Source organism: Podarcis pityusensis (assembly GCF_964106645.2).
Source record: "Podarcis pityusensis genome assembly, chromosome: 15".
NCBI classification, from domain to species: Eukaryota; Metazoa; Chordata; class Lepidosauria; order Squamata; family Lacertidae; genus Podarcis; species Podarcis pityusensis.
In genome coordinates, this window is record NC_138040.1 from 26,561,845 (window position 1) to 26,579,878 (window position 18,034).

At 42.5% G+C, this 18,034-nt stretch overlaps 1 protein-coding gene across 10 annotated transcripts in view; it reads left to right on the forward strand.

The window, feature by feature from the left end:
* Nucleotides 1–18,034, forward strand: part of NCAM1 (neural cell adhesion molecule 1) — a 216,359-nt gene that overhangs the window by 99,472 nt on the left and 98,853 nt on the right. The window lies entirely within an intron of this gene.

An 18,034-nucleotide genomic window follows, 5' to 3' on the forward strand; every position in this document is an offset into this window, starting at 1 on the left:
AAGTCCTCTGGTATTGGTGTTGCTGATATTCTGCAAGGGCAGAATATCTAGGAGGTCTGCCTATGATACCACTTTGGACAAACGTATCCTTGAGACTGTGACCATTCAGATGCTGGCACTATTACTCCTGTGTCACTAGTCTCTCAGTCTAGTAGACTTAGTTGGGTGCTTTTAGCAACTGCAGTACCAGTTGGCCTGAACCCCCAACAGCCAGCCTGGGCCAATTAGTCCTTATATAAAGCCCTAGTTCAAGAGCTTTTTCAGGCCAAGTGAGTTGTTTCTTGCAGGTGGATACTGCCTGAGCTTTTTCTCTTATTCCCTGAATGCCTTTGTTTGTGAATCTGCTTGTATTCATGTTTACTCCCATGGAACTTGGCCTTCCTGCTTTGGACCACCACCTTATTTCTGACAAAGCCGTGTGCAGTTGGCCTATGTAGTTATGGATCTTTAACCAGTGCCATGTGCAGAATCTACAGAAAAAAATGGCTTCTGTGGTACTTCAGTAATGTATAAAGGAAGGACACTCTAGAAGCAGCTGCTACCCTCATGTTGCTGGAACAGGGACAATATTGACCCACCTGGACAAATTGGTTATCCATCATGTATTTTTCTCACAGTATAACAAACATATTGCAGGCAGCAGTTTTGTGTCTCTCATTCCCCATCCCCACTGAGTGCTCTCCCTTTGTCTGTCTGTCTCTGTCTCTGCCCCTCAGCCTTCCTTCATCTGAAGAGAATGCAAATATTGAATTTAGTAAGATTGACTAGTGTCAACCTGTGATTAATCTCTGGATGAATTATTTGCATAGCTGTGGATCCAGGCAGCAAGGGGAGATGGTGTGCTAGAGAAGGAGCCCCTCCCCTAACCAAAAGAAGAAGCAAATATTGGTTCATTGGTGCTGGAGCTGAAAAGCAAGAAATTGTGGAAGAGGAATCTGAGCTTGTTGCATGTACTCATAGTAGCATCCCCCAGGGAGTGTTTAGAGTAAAGAGTGATTAATAACAATAACAGGGAATCTAAAAGGCTTTTTAGTGGTATGTTATGTGCTGTGTTTTTCAATTGTGGTGGTAAAATAATACAGTGACTATCATATTAGGCATTGATTATCATGCCATATATATGTGCATTTTTCAGCTTGAATATTGCTTCGCTGTTCTTCCATTCTGAGAGGATGTTTCTGTTCAAACTTTCATCATTCTTTCTTTTCTTTTATCATTAAAGTAAAATCCAATGTTATGTTTTTTTTACTAATTGTTCTGTCTTATGACCTGGAGGATTCTATAGTGCTTGTGAGTAACCCAGTCTTTCTTCCTACTAACAGGCCATAACGTATGACTGTAAGGGACAATGGTTTCTTCCAAACATAGGTTAGGATGCATAACATGGCATAACCCAACTCATCTGAGCTCCCTTTATTGTGCACGCATGCTGGGGTGAGGCAGGACAGGGGGCTATGGATATGGAAGGCTTTCACACAGACTTTCCCAGGACCTACTGCAGTGTATACATTTATTATTTGTACAGTGGTACCTCAGGTTACATACACTTCAAGTTACAGACTCCGTTAACCCAAAAATAGTACCTCGAGTTAAGAACTTTGCTTCAGAATGAGAACAGAAATCATGCTCTGGCGCTGCAGCGGCAGCAGGAAGCCCCATTAGCTAAAGTGGTAATTCAGGTTAAGAACAGTTTCAGGTTAAGAATGGACCTCCGGAACGAATTAAGTACTTAACCAGAGGTACCACTGTATTTGTATTTCTCATGGCCCACCTCAGCAATTCAGATAGTGGTCATGGTCGCATGTCTTGGTAACCTATTAACCATGGTCTACTGTGCACAAACCAGTTCAGCCCATTTCATTCAACTGCTCTACCCAGTTGTTTGTTTCACTACCAACATACCACAGTCTGTAACCAAGGTTTGTTTGTGGCTAACTGATTGTGCTGCAGTCAAGTGAAACAAACCATGACCTTGGTTCACATGTAACACTGGTGGAGAGGAAACCAATGACCCAGATAGGCATATTCATGGTAAAGCTTCAGCTGTGGCTTACTGTGGCATGTGAATTGCTTCTGTGTCATCAACGCATATGGATGATTTTTCTGCCTGAGCTGTATTCTGAAAATGAGTATGAAGCCATATTAGGACAAATACCAGGGAACCTGGGTTGGAGGTGAAATATTTAATATCATATAAATCAGAATAGATCCATTGCTGGAGACCCATCAGGCTTGGCATTTTCTTCACATTCTCCTTACCGAGCCAAGTTTCCATTCTATTAAAAAACTCTCCTTGCTAAAATGTCAATGGGTTCAGCATAACATCTTCCTCACTCCGTGCCACATGGCAAGTTTCCTGTAAAATACTATCCTAATACATTAGACGGGGGAGAGATTTTTTTTTTATTAATGTCACCTTCTAAGATTTATGGCTCCCCAGACCACATCTCCTCGTTTCAGCCTGTGAAATGTCTTTTGGAGTAGTTGTGTAATATTTAATATACTTTCACAATTTTGGTGATAAAATGTTTAGTGATGAGGCAGAAGGAAAGAAGCAGGGAAATGGTTTTCGTTGCTTCATAAAATTGGCAAAGGGAGAAGGACGGCATTAGCGCCCCCCCACCCCCGCCCCCCGCAACCACTGCCTTGAAAATTTAATTTCAACATACTGGTTAGCTAGTAAATGGGGTTACGATGGATAGAGGGAAGAAATAAACAGGGAACACTTATCACTTATTGATTCTGCAAGCTCTATACATTCAGGAAACAATGGGGTGGACTTTGACGCACCCCCCCCCCATTCATCTTAAGGTTAACCACTTATTGCAGGGCCCAATGTAACACATACACACACCACACACACAACTCCAGACTTGTGACCAAGGAGGATCCCATCATATCCTATCACTAAGCAAAGTCTCAGCTTTTCTGTGAGGCTCCTGGTTCAAGGGTGTTTGAGTCTTCTGAATGGCTGTTATGGCTTTACCAGCTAAAAAAGGCTATTTTGAAAGCCTCTCATTCTTCCAGTCTGGTTACATTTTGGGGGTTGATGTAGCTTATAGCCTTGCACCATCTTATTCTTGTTTTGATTTCCAGCATCCTCTTTTACAGCATTTCAAGTAGAGGATTATCTTTGCCTATGAGCCATGCATAGATGTGGCATTAATTAAACATGCTGTCTTCCTATGTATGTCTTTTTGTGCTTGATTTTCAATAAAGAGGTTGGTTTCTTTGATGCTTGTGTAGTTAGGATTGTTGATGGCATTGGAAAGGATCATTAGTTGTTGTCCTGGAAGTCCACTGAGTTGGGGCAGAAGGGGAACCAGTCTTAGTTTATTTTGCCAAAGAAAGACACAAAGCTTTAAAAGCTGGAATATGATTGTACGTGTAATAAAAGATTAGAATGTCCCAGCCTCCTTTAGGAGGAAGGGTGGGATACAAATTAAATACATTAATTAAATATATAAGAAAATCTGAATCTGACAATGCTTGAAAACCCATCTAGCACATTTGAAATGATCCACCTTCTTTATTTGGGTTAACGGTAAAAAGTAAATAGTCTTGACTTTAAAACAGAATAAAAACTTGAAGCAAATCATGCTGTAATCAAATATGTTAATTAAATATGTGACCTTTCAGGCTCCATTTAATGCCCCATTGGCACTGCTTGTGGGGGTAAGCTAGCTTTTGTTGTGTCATTGATGTCTGTAGACTTGTCCTCAGATGGGTAGAGCTCCGTCTAGTGATGAAAAGCAAAAGTGCTGCTCCAAATAAAACATTAGCAGGTTACCCGGTAGAACTCAGTTTTCAGTGATTTTCCTTCACCCAAATGGTGTGCTTAATTGACTGAGGTTAGAGACTCATGGTTCACGCTTCTTTGTTCCTTTTCTTCTTTATTATAGTATCTTGTCTTGTCTTGTGGTTTTCATTTAAAAAATATTGTTTCATTTTTTCCCCTATGTGTACTTGTGAATCAATATTTCACTTGTCTGCCATTTTGTGTTAAGTCCAATTTTCCTGTATAATTTACCCCCCCCCCTTTGCCTCCCCTCTCGCTTAACTAGGAATGGGTCCACAAAGTGGTGGCCCTAGCTATTAGGGCTAAATCTACAGTTTCAACTTCTGCAAGAACTACCATGCCATGTCTGGAAGGTCTCTTGGGTAATACTTCCCAGAATCCAACTCTTCTTTGGAAGCCACTACTGAAGGTCTCCCATGCGGCTTCCTTTTTGGTGGATGCTTCCCTCAATATGGTTCCATTCTAGTCTCATTCCTTGGTGACTAGTGTATTTGTATGATAGTTTCTATGGTTGAAGTATTGTGCTCTACAGGTTCAGTTTGGCTATGGAACCATTAGTTGGCAGTCAGCTTTTTGGAGATGCCACCTTGAAGGATGTCCTTGTACAGTCTAATGACAAGAAGAAAGATACGCTGAAGAAAGAAGAGAAGACATGCACTTTTAGGAGACCTTTCCACCCCCTATCACTCAGCTCAGTCTTTTCGTTTTTCCAAGAGTTCTTGCAGAGGCAGAGATTTTTCAGACCACCAATCTCCCCTGGTCTTGCCAGTGCAGAGGAACAAGGCCCCAATATCAATGAATTTTTACAGACGTTTACCATATCAAAGGTCTTGATGGATCTTAAACTAAGACTTATACAACAGCAAATAATATTTATAATCTGTTGGACTCCACTATGTTTGTCATATCCACATTCAGCTGACAGAAGAGGTTTGCCATTCGTTTCTTTGCTGGGCAGAGAGTCACCTGGATTTGATTTCAGCGAAGTACATGTAGGTCCCGCTACGTGAACTTAATCCGTTTCTGAGAAACGGTTTGTAAAGTGAGTATTTGCATTGCAAGACAATGATTTCCATTGTTTCCCATGGGGAAAATTCCAAAGTGTTCTCAACCAAGAAGAAATTAACTGATTGCCTTTTTTCAACATCAGTCTTCTATGAATTAGTTTTGTTTGAAGCAGTTGCTTCGAGGGCCTGGTCTTGCTCACACATTCAGATGCATCAGCATTATTAGTTCATTAATCTAAAAGTGTAGAGGATTGAACATGGCTAGAACAGACCCCTGCCTCTTCCATCTATGCACTTGCACCTGCATAATTTGACCTCCAATGCAGCAGCTCTTCAGCCAATCTGTATCCCCCAACCTTATATTTTTTGGTAAAGAATGTTAGAGTTCCAGGATGCTTCTGTAGACAGAAATAGATTTATTGCAGCTCCAACTGCATTGATGGTTTTGCTCTCAGAAATATCTTGTCAACTGCAGCTGTGCCAAAGTCTCGTTTAGATGGTTTAAGTGGAATTTGTCTTTTTGTTCTCTCTCACTCTCTCTTGGGGACCCATTTTGGGGCTGTTGAGACAGAAAGCAGCTTCTCAAAATGATTCATCTTGCACTGACCCTTCTTTTGAAATCTCTGTAGCCTGCATAGTCTGAGCTAGGAGAAAGCAGCTATTTATTGGCAATTCTCTGCCCCGCCCCCCAGTGACATCCTGCTGCAACAAGCAAGGATGGTGAGCAGGGAAGATGCACCAGGGTGAAGGAAATGGTAAACAAACATTTTATTTCTGCCTTGGTTTTCTCTGCAGTCCCAGTGTTGTTAAGCAAAGAGGCCACCACATTAGCATATTATTTTATTCAGGCTAACGTCCCTCTCTTCCCATTATATCATTGCCTTGCCTTTTGTTCAAGCTAAGACTTGTGGTTTGTTGTTGTTATAGTGCTGAATCTTGGTGAATTAAAGTTGTGGCAATAAATAATGTTCCTCTAGGTAATAAATGGCTGAATCAGAATCTTAGAGCTGGAGGGGTCTTTGTAGGCCATCTAATCCAATCTATGTTTGATACAGCTAATCTGGAGCTAGTACACGTCAAAAAGGATGTTACTTAAAATGGGAAGACCTCTCCCACTCTATGGGCCCAGTTCACGTCTGCATTGTGCTGTGAAGGGGCACCACTCTCCTAGTATAGACTTGACACTGATGCTTGACAAGATTCAAATGAATACTTGGATAGCAATGCCATCGCCCTTGACAGGCTACTCTGTTATCCAAACAGACCTGCAAAAGGTTTGGACAATATAGATTTTTGTAAGAGTAACATGTATTGCTCTTCTGAACTGCAGGGATGGGAGTCAGTTTTGGCTTGGAAACAGTTGCACTGTCATCTCTCTCTCTCTCTCTCTCTCTCTCTCTCTCTCTCTTTCTCTCTCTCTCTCTTTCTTTCTTTCTTTCTTTCTTTCTTTCTTTTGTAGTATGCCTTTGCCAAACCATAGACTGAAGTCAGGCCTAACTGATGTCCCAGAACCATCCCCCTTAATTATGCAAAGGATAGCTTCAGCCAAAACCCTTATAACTCTATGGTCTTCTTTCCATGTAATAAAACATTATGAATGATCTCTGGGTACATGTAGTCTAATATGAGTAATAATTAGATATTTGACCTGCTCACCTATGATGAGTAGGAACCACACCCTGTTGAGATGATTATGGCAAAATGTACTTACACTTCATTAACCCACTAGCTAATGAGCGCCACTGTGCTACCCAAGGAGCCTTCCCAAAACATTTGGAGCCAGTACTGAGAATATGCATGCTTCTTCCTTCAAACACACCCCACCCCACTCCCATTTCCAAGCCCTAAATGAAGCACAAAGCTCATGCTGGCTTGCCTTTCTTCTTTAAATTAACGATTAAAAGCTGGGGGTGTTGTTTTTTTTAAAAAAACCTAACTTTATCAAATTCTTGTTTCTTCACAAAAGCAAAGTTGCATGGCTTGTGTACTGTGATAGTAGCTGGCCCTGACATTTTGCTTGCGATAAGTGCCAAATACCAGAATTACAACTTGATGTTTTGAGGAGAGGGACAAGTGCCAAAATCTAGAACCAATGATTAAATGATTGGTTGAGAGGGTCATTGTTCATGCGACATGACATCGTCTTCGCTCTTCATGAACCACTCCAGTATACACATTTCATCCTCCGTAATGAGAACTTCAAAACTAATCACAGTAGGGAGATTAAATAACTATTTTTAAACAAAATAGAACAAAACGATTCCTTCATCTGAAAAGCTCTTCAGATGAAAGTTGGTTTTACACTTGAAAAATAAATATAATCAAATTAATGGACTAGAGCCAAGCTGTTTGTGAATTGTGCCATTCATGCATTCTGCAGATGTTATAAGAGAAAGTGAGGTGAAACAGCAGTAGAGGGTTCCCCACACCTATTGTACTCATTAGCTGAAAGAGTATATTTACATAGCCATTTTTTTTTATTTTTTTTTGGTGGGGTGGAGAATAGAATAAGCCCAGAGCTTAAACAGCCCCAGTTATGCAGGGGCTCTGTTCCTTGCTGTTAGCTTGCTTGCTTCTACGCTTTATTCATGCTATCTCTCTTGTTGAGGCCCAGAGTTGAAGAAAGCCAAATAATTCATTCATAATTACTGATGGCATAAGCAAGCAAATCACTCTTTTTGCAGATGGCTTTTGATTTATGGATTTGCATCATGATTCAAACTAGAAATGATGGAGGCAGCCCCATCTACATGTATTAAGTCAGACCACTTAACTGTCTACTGAGCTTTCAGGGTTTCAGGCAGAAGTCTTCCAAATCTCAGCTCAGGTGGAGATGCCAGGGATTAAATCTGGGACCTTCTGCATGCAAAGCATGTTCTCTGTTACTGAGTTCTGGGTGTGTGAGTAGGAGGTGTTAAGCCCTCTGTCACCCACCTTATCCTCCTATCACACTCTAACTCATGTTCCCCTCCAACCTGGAATAGACTGGAAGAATGAGCTGAGCTTGTATAAGTGTCTGGAACAATAGTCCTTGAGAACGGACCACTAGGCACCGTTTGTAGTGAAAACTGGACCTTGCAAATTCCCTTGCTTTGTATACGAATGGAGCAGATTTGTGAATAGCAGAAATGGCTGCCCACGTCATTTCCCCATTTGCTTCATATAGATATTGATGTAAGGTAACCTTTTCCATCCTGGTGCTTTCCAGATAGTTTGGCCTACAACTCAACCCCAACCAGTATGGGGTGGGTGAGAATTTCTAAGGGGAAATTCTCTCCAAACGGCCAATGTATGTGTGAGCATGTGCCAGCTGAATAATAGGTAATGGAAAACGTGTGTGTGTGTGTGTGTGCGCGCGCGCGCGCGCAGACACATATTGCAAGATACTTCTTTAGCCTGTAACAGCTTATAGAATCCTGGGGGAGGTCATGACTGGATTACAGGAACCCTGAACAGGGACAGTTCTGTTAGAGGTGGTACATTGCAACATTTCATTGTAGGTCCTAACTCAAAGGCATCCCATCTGGATGAGATATTTTGAAATTCTTGCTGAAGTTTTTTCTTCTTAATGCACCTTGAGTTTTTATCACTCCTGTTGCTGCTGCTGCTGCTGCTGCTGCTGCTGTCATATGAAGGCTTACATGCCACTAAATATGAAAGATTAATTTGAAACTTAAATAGAATATTGATTATTGGGCCCTTTTGCTGTTGGCAGGAAGCAGCCCTGGTTACGAAGTGAGTCTATTAAAAGCTATAAAACTCAGTGCAAATGAGTGCGCTGCAAATCTCAGCATGTGGGAGGTGTTGGAATATCCACAAAATACCTAAGCCCTCTTGACACCGGAGGTGCAGAAAATGCTTCTAAAGACCAACAATAAAGTGTTTTGGAAGAGTGCAGAAACTGAAGTGATATGAAATATGATCAATGATCTGGGAGGGCAGTTGCTCCTAAGTAAGTAATTGATTCCTGTGCATAGTTAAATGCAGCAGGCTGGGTTGTTCTGTCAGAGTCAGGCTTCCAATATGCTGCATGGGGGGGGGGGGTTGGGTTTCTTTTTCGCATGCCCCACCACACATCCTGTTAATTAAGGATGCCTATAAAAAGGAGTTGCATTTCATCCATAAAGAAAGAAACAAGTGAAGGAGGAAATGTTATTGGTGGGCATTTTTAAAAAATGTTAATGGTGGCAGTTTAACGGAACAGCCCTTCCACAAGAAGTAACAAAGCCAGTTGCCAGGGACTTGAAATGTCAGTTTCAGATAGGACTGTTTTGGTTATCCGTTTCAGAGGATTGATTATTTGGTCTGGAGAAATGTATTTGCACCCAGTAGACTTCCTTGGATGAGGCTGATTTTCCTGAGTCCATTTCATTTGGGATGTAGGTCCAGTTCTGGCACTGAAACCGCATTGGTTGCCCTGTGAAATAAGCTCTGGCAGGAGAATGGCAGAGCGCAATTCTATCAACTCTCTTCTACCTCTCACTGGCTTTCAATATCAATAGCCAGTAGGGCTGGGCGATAACTATTTTCCAACATCATAACATACTGCCAGCTCAATACTGCGATATATCACAGTGTCGGAAAGGAGTCCATGTCAAAGCAGTGGCGGGTGAGGCAGGTGTGCCAACACTGTTTGTATGCTGCTTCACCCACTGCCTTGGCATGGGCCAGGTGGGGGAGTGAGCAGGCAGCCTCACCCTCCCTGGATGAAGAAGCAGACCGTTGGCACCTCCCGCCCACCTGTCCCAAGGCGTCGGAGACAGCTGAGGCAGCATCGGCAGCTTTCTCCACCACCTTGGGACGGGCAAGAGGCGTGGGTGGACTGCCTCTCCATCAGAGAGTGCTTCTTTTCACACACACACACACACACACACACACACACACACACCCGGCTGAGCAAGCCCCATGTCCCTCCAGCGTGCTCAAGCCGGAGGGACACAGGGCTTGTTGAAACAGAGGGAGGAACAAGCTGGTGGGCAAGATGTGCGGACAGGCTGTTTCTCCCTCTGCAGCAGTATGAGGGCATACCACAATGGCGACTTCACTCAGTGGTATATCGCTGGTGAAACTGCCACTGCTCCCGAGTCCCTTTGCCTCCAGTGCCCGGCTGCAGCTTGTTTCTCCATCAGCGTGCTGGGCGCTGGTAGCAGAGGGACTCAGGAGGCGGTGGTTTCACCAGCGGTATACCGCTGAATGAAGCTGTCATCACAGTCCACCTCTAATACAGGTCCTGGGCGATACATGGGTATATCGCTCAGGCCTAATAGCCAGGGTATGCTTCTGGAGAGCATGTCTGAGTTGGGTATGGGTAGGCCTGTCTTGTAGTGGTTCTACTCTTACCCGTAGGCTGTTTCCAGAAGGCAGTGATGAGAGATTTTTGCTTGACCCTGTGGTACATATCTCCTCTTTGTGGGCTCATAAGATTTCATTACCCTTCCTCCAAAGATAATTCAGTTTCATTGGATGACACAGCACAACTACCCCCTGCTCAGAGGTTTAACTTTGAGAAGAAGGAGCTGAACTATGAAGAACAATAACTCCCACTCAAAGGAGATATATCTCTTTTGTCATGTGTGGACAGGTTGATAACTGAATGGTGAAGAATTACACAGAATTTACAGCATTTGTTCTAGGAAAAACCACTCTCCCCTGTAATCATTGTTGAGCTCTAAATAGCCATGAAGGATAACAACAGGCTGATTATGGATCTGCGTTGCCATTTTGATACCCTTAAAGGGGCTGCTCCTCACACTGACAAAATTTCAACTAGCATCCTTCCAGTGTGAGTGATTTAACAGGGGCAGGGACCAGGAAAATAGGAACTAAATGGGCAAATAATGGGAGCAGAAGTGTGGTGGATGTCAAGGCTGAAGTTCTACTTGAGGAAGTGTCACTTCCAGAGGTACCTTCTGGTCTAAAGCAGCTGTGCAGGTTGTTGAGAGGAGGGAATTTTAGTAGCAAATAACATTAAAAAACAACAACACCTTAGCAAACAGATGACTGATGATCAAAAGGAACTGAATGCAATCATGTCTGGTCAGCTCTGCAAGAAGGCCCGGTCCTTGCTTCTAAATTGAGGGCAAACAAGTCACACATGTTTTTGTCATGCAGAGGACCTCATTCTCTCAAAAGCTGATCAAATGTCAGAGCATATGGGGAAGGGCAGCTGTTTGGTTATTTTTTGTAGATGGAGTTAGTGAACAAGATAAGAATTGTCTTACTGGATCAGATGAAAAGTATATCAAGTTCAGCATTCTCTGTCCATTCATGGCTATCCAGATACCTTCAGCAGTGTTTGAAAGTACTTCCAGGAGAGGAGCAGTCTCAGTCACAGAGGATAACTGTAGTGATGGCTGCCGACGTACATGGCTATAAATGAGGAACAACAACAGCAACAACAACAAATGTATTCTTCCCATCTGACTGGGTTGTCCCAGCCACTCTCGACGGTGATTAGACAAATTCATGGAAGAGGATCAGGTTATCAATGGCTACTATTCATGATGGCTGTGTACTACTGTACTTCCATTATCAGAAGGTATATGCCTCAGAATGTCAATTGCTGAGAAACGCAAGTGAGAAGCTGCTGTTGCGCTCAAGTCCTGCTTATATATAGACATCTGCTTGGTCACCATGAAAACAAGATGCTGGACTAAATGGGTGACTGGGCTGATTTGGTTTGCTACACCTGGCTCTTCTTACAGCCTTAATATAGGTGAATAAAGAATGAAAACTGAAAACTGGGACTTGAAAACTGGAACTTGAATAGGATATCTGTATCGATATAAAATCTGCCCAGAAATCTGGAGTTTCTTTTATCAGCAGGAGACTGTACTTGATGACACGAATTCTCTTTCAACTCTGATTATGTAGCTATGCAGTTGTGAACTTTTGGTTTTCTTTTTATAAAAATAAATACCATACTTAAAAAAAAAAAAAATCCCTTCATTAAAGGCATCTGGGATATTTATCATCATCATCATCAATAATAAAGATTTCTTCCCTTTTAAAAATGGCAAAAACTAAGAGCACGTGTTAAAAACATCTCCCTGCAAGGAAGTACACTTGTGCCCTTATATAACAAACTTCAATACTTTTACAATTTTATTATCTCTACCCCCCCCCCCCCCCCGGGAAACTAGAGATTTTTACTTTTTTGAGTATTGTTGTTTTGTATGTAAGAGGAGTACATGCAAAATCTTTGATTATGTATTGAAGGCAAATGAAGTGGAATCCAAGGGGTATTTCAATGGTGAATGAATCACGGAGCTGAACTAGGGCTCCTCCCTCATTATAAGCTGTCACAAGTTTGACAGAATGGCATATGGATTGAAGAAAATGAACTAAAATCCATGTGCGTGTGGGTGCATGTTGGCAGTTCCTAACTGTCTTGGAAGATTCTGACATTGTGGATGCTTGTGGTCAGTTGCAGAAAATGAAGAGTGATCTTTAGGTGAGTGTTTCAGAGTAGGTGTTTCATATTTCTTTAACAACAAGCCTTTTCACCAGCTTCCACCAGCCACATGGACCTCCCCACCCATACATCTCTCCTCTTTGTCGGGAAATGTAGGTTTCTTAATATATTTTGTTAAAGTTTTTTATTAATTTTGCCTACGCTCTGATTTTAATGGCTTCATAAAGTGTCTTGGCTTAGTCCACTGTGGGTGAATGAAAATATTTGCTATGAAAAATAGCAAGGCTATTAGTTTTATGATCCCCCACACTCCACCCCCAAGCTTTAAAGAGCTTCTATCAAGAACATAATCAGGACAGCCATAAAACAGTGTCTCTTGCAAATTTATTGATACCTTTCCACAACATTTTAACTACAGTTGCTGCAATGATTCTGCTGGCCAGAATGCTTTCTAGCTACAATGAGATATCCTTCATTCTTATTAGTAGTGCAGGCCATGCTTATGAATGTTTATACTCAAGTTTATACCCTTGGAATTCAGTGGGACCTAGTCACTGGTTACTTACAGATTATGGAATTGCATCTTTTTTATTAGTGGTGTTGTTATTTCAGCTCAACTAAGTATAAAAGTGAATTTGCAAAAATGTTTAGGAAGACACAGGGGAAAGTGGCAGCCCATGCCAACCATTCGCAATGTGCCTGTTTAGAAGAGTGGACTTCATGCCTTCTCGCTGAGTTCTATTTTGGCCACCACAGTGACAGCATTAAGAAGAATGTTCTCTTGTTTCTTAATCCAGGCTATCAGGCCTATGCTCTTTCTTTTTAGCTCTCTTCTTTCTGCTTTTCATATGCTAGTCTCTCTATTTCTGATCTTCACCCCTTTTCTATTGTGATATTTGGTCCTGTGTTTGTTACTGAGCACAGTGGAGACTTGAACCCAGAACTCTCCAACACTATTGCAACAGGCACTTGCTCGGGGTATCTGTTCCATCTCCATCCTATTAAGAATGCTCTCAGGGTCAGTCAGCAACTTCTGTTTCCAAATACTAAAATACCCAATTTTTGGACCTAGTGAGTGTGCCCCTTCTTAGTTTCCCCAGCCTCTTCCTTCTTTCAGAACTGACACCACATTTGCCTTCCTTGCATCTTCTTCCTCTGATATCTCCAGAGCCATCAAAGCACACTCCTCCTTTCCAATCCAATTCCTGGGGAATTACCGGATAGGTTGCCATGGCAACTGGCTCTGCAGACTAGCTGAGATCAATTCCTTTTTCCTTTCCCCCAGAAACAGTCATCCCTTAAAAAAAAAAAGGAAAAGGGGTAAGGGGTAAGGGTGTGATCAGGCTTCTTCCTGTATGCTTGATCTCATTTGCAAATGTTTTTCAATATAACACAAGCTGATATGAGGAGCTGCTGCTTTAAGAGTATCTAAATGGCAATGCAAACCCATTATTGGCCTCTTGTTACATTTTAAAGCTGTTTAGATCTCGCACTGACTATGGGGGCAAGTTGTTTTTCTTAGAACAAATACTGTAAATTCTGTGTAATTCTCCACCGTTTCCTTATTAACATGTCCAGACACGATGAGAGTCATAACAGGTTTGGAATGGGATCACTACCATTGTAACTTTTTTTGGTGGTTGCATCTTTGCTTTACCATGTAGGTTACAGAAAGGGGTGTTTTTATAGGAGCAAGTATCAGTGCAGAATTAACATTGATATCTCACTTTGTGGTGACATTTTCCTGCACATTTGCTTGAAGCATTAAGATGGGCTGCCAGATCTGAAGTTAGCAGTGCCAAAATATGGTCCAAACCAGTTTCTCCATGCTCAGGAAATCACCTGGGAGAAGAGCCATCATGGGTCACTGTCTTGTAAATGCTTTCACAAGCATTGCCATCATAATAAACATTACGGTGATTAGAGTTCTTGATCTATAACTGAATATATATGATATATGACAAGACCAGTTCAGCATGCCCCGTTTGCCAGATGCTGCTAGAGGACATTCCTGATAGGGTTGATGCTTCCTACTAGAAGGACCAGGCAGGATCTTCTGAAGCCATGTTGGAGTCATTAGGAAAGGCATTGAAAATAATGCAGCTTATATCGTAACACCTTTATACAAATCTATGGTACAACCACACTTGGAAAACTGTGTGGAGTTCTGGTTACTTTACCCTATGCAGAAAGGCTGTAATATTTGGAGAAAGTGGTTAGACCCCCTCTCATAAAACTAGAGCCCAGAGTCATCCAGCGAACTGGCTGGTAGGAGATTCAGGGCGTACAAGAGGAAGTACTTGTTTACATAGCACATAGTTAAACTATAGAATTCTCTACCACAAGATGTAGCGGTGACCACCAACTTTAAAGGGGAATTAGACAAATTCATGGATGTTAATGCATCAGAGGCTACTAGTCATCATGCCCATATACTATGCTCAGGATGAGGGGCCATATATGAAGCTAAGAAGAACTCATTGGATCAAGCCAATGAACCCTGTAGTGCAGCATACTGTTTTCAAGGAGGCTAACCAGATGCTTGGTGGAAAACTGACAAGCAGGGCCTAATCACAAGAGCACCCTCCCCTCCTTTAGTTTCCAGTAACTGCTATTCAGAAGCATTTCTGCCTCCAACCCTGAAGACAGATCATAGATATCATGGCTAGGAGCCATTGGTAGGCAATTGGTCTAATCCTCTTTTAAAGCCATCCAAGTTGATCACAACCCATGCTTCTTTTCATGTCTGATGTTTTGTGATGATACCTACTTTCTCTATGCCATGCAAAATATGTTTCTGAATCCTAGCTGCTGAGGATCACAAGTGCAAGGGAACTACTGTGCTCATACTGGTGGTCTTCACATAAGCATCGTGAGAACAGAATGCTGGACTAGACAAGCCCTTGTTGTGATACAGCAGCCAGGCTCTTTTCTTGCATTTTCATGTAGACGTGTGCATTGCAAGGTTCACCTCCAGCTGTTATGTCATGTTTGAGTCTAAATGTGGTCTTGAGTAGAAGGATTAGGTAGGGTTAATAGGTTAACTCAAATCCAGCAAGTTTAAAAAAAAGAAAAAGACTTTTAGACTCAAGTTGCACATTACATCACAAGCTGGTTGCAGGGAATCACTGTGGAGTGAAAAACACCTGAGGACACTTTAGATGTGTGCAGGGCTTTTTTTCAGCCAGAATTCACCAGAACTGAGTTCCATCACCTCTTAGGTGTGTTTGGGCATCTCTTTAGGTTGGGGTTGTGCGCCGGTGGGCGGCAATCGCATTGGCATGGCCATTGTTGCTGTACAGTGGAGCTCAACAACTTTGTCCCCTCCCCCCAAAAAAGCCCTGGGTGTCTGTATCTGAGCCTGAAGTTATGTACCAGCCACACTTCTCATTTTCTTTTCTTTTTCTTTTTCTAAAGGAAAATCAAACTTGAGCTTTTGAGTCTTCTTCTTTTGCTCCTCTCTCATTAAGCTTCTCCTTCCACAGGGCATTTGTAAGGTGTTAAGCTCAGCCCAACTGACAGTTATTCTTGGCTGACAGCTCTATTTCCTGAGCAGGTGGAATGTTTGTGGAAATTCCATGCCATGGCGCCAGCTCAATCAACCAGCGTCAGAGGCTTCACTGTGACAAGAGCAAAACTTTGTAGATGTAATTAGACACTTCTACATGAATGAGCAGCCATCTTGCCTGGGATCTACCCACTGAAAGGCAAGGATAGTGCCTAAATCTGCCTGCTTTTTCGTGGGTGTCACATCTCTATATTTAGGTTACGATGGCAACCTTAGTAATCATAAGAAACTGTGTCTTCTCCTAGCTCAGAGCTAATTTTGCAGGGTGGGGATTCTGTGAGACTAGGAGGAGAATTACAGTGTGGAGTGAATTTTTATTGCCGGGGCTGCAGAGGTGTAACATGAAAGTCATCACCTGGCAGGCGGTTCTCTCTTTCAGGGAGAATGTGGCTAAGAAAGAGGCATCTCATGAATATTCACAAGCTTTCCCTTAGAGCTGTTCTTTGTCTTTCAAGAAAAGAGAAAGCCAAGAACAATGCAGAGAGAGAGAGCTGCAATCTGTACTCCTTGACTCTCTGAAGGAAACTGTAAAAATTCCAGGGCTCTGAGCAGCTCCTCAGGCAGTTATGCAGGCTACTTAACCTGCTTAGGGTGCTGTTGGGAATGTGTGCAGAGTTCTTTGTGCTGGATCCAGTTCCCTTGTTAACTCATTTCCTTCTGGAGTAGAGAAATGATGGTTTGCCAAAGAGATGGAGGCTGGTGTTCCTCTTCTTTTTTACAAATCTTAGATGCTCTCTATTGATTGAAGAGCGACGTGCCACTCTTAAGAAATCCACTACTCATAGTAGAATACCCACCCTAAATAAAAACTATATAGGGCTGATTCCCAGCCTAAAGCTACTTTGGTTGACTGCCTTGTTATGGTGGCGACAGCGGCTTGCTGTGATGTATTGTTGTTTCTATAAAATGTGCTGCGTCTGCCTTGTTTGGAGAGCTGTGGCGAACACATTAAATGACAGACGAGGGAAATGATAGCTTTCTCTCTTCCTTACTCGCCCCAGGCTAGAAGAAGGAAAAACAGTGGGCAGGATTCACTGAGCACTTTCCCTTATTCAAATCCCATTTGGAATAGTTGTGTGTTGCACATGGAAACGTGCAGCTTGTGTTAATTGCAAATGAGCAAATTCAGTGCAAATTCCCGGTGGATCAGGCCTTGCATTGTGTCAGTGTGCTGTGAGGCTTCTGAAAACTAATCCCAGACTTCTGTACGTAGGATTAGCTGGTACTGTCAGTGGTAGACCACTGGAATTTTAATGGGTTGAAATGACCCGGCAGGGTGCTTTGCTGTCTTTCATTCTGCGCCTGGCTAAAAATGTATTTCTGGAGTCAGCAAACCTCGAAAAGAAAAGTTGATGCCACATTCTCTTGAGATGGGACTAAATTAGCTTTCTTATTAAAGAATCTGTTCTTAGAGGGCAGCGTGCCCAGGGGTAATTGGGCCGTTGTCATCAGCAGGATGTCGCTGTGGGATAAATGATGCTTCCATAGCAGAAATTTGCTATTTTTCTCTGAGGCCAGTTGCTCTTGTGCATCAGGAATGTACTGGAGCATTTCTTCCATGTCATTCACATAAATAAATGGATTGTGCCAGCATACCCAGCATTTTGGGTGGAGTCGTGATGCTGATGTCATCTTGCACCAAGTACAGTGATACTTGAACAGCTTGAAAAAGAGAATAACCAATGTCTGTGTTTAATGCGTAGGAAAGGCATCTCCCTCATTAGACCTCACAGTAGCTTATGAGAACTGGAGTCAAACCCAAGAAACAGAGACTTCTGTATCTTTCGTATCCTGGGGTTTTCTTCTCTGAGAGGGCAGGCTAACTGGAGAGAAAACAGATTGAGGTTTTTGAGTGGCTGGCACTGCTTCCCCCTGTACTGAGTCATCATCATTAAGATGTCTTAGACCAGGTCATACTCTTTTGCCTTGTGCCACCCTGGCTAACCAATATTGTTTGACCACAGCTCCCATCATCCCTGGCAATTGGCTTTGTTAGCTGTGGTTGATGGGAGATAGAGGTCAACAACACCTGGAAGGATTAAAGATGGCTGGTTTGGTCAGAATGGCTTAACTGGCAGCAGCTCTCCAAGGTTCCAGGCATCCCTTTAACTGGAGACACTGCCAGGGGTCAAACCTGGGGCTGTAGTTTTATTTAAGTCAGTTTTATGCACATCCACCGAGTTCAACACAGTGTACAAGGGCCTCATCCCATCTACTTTTCTCCTCGCAACAAGCCTGTGATGAGG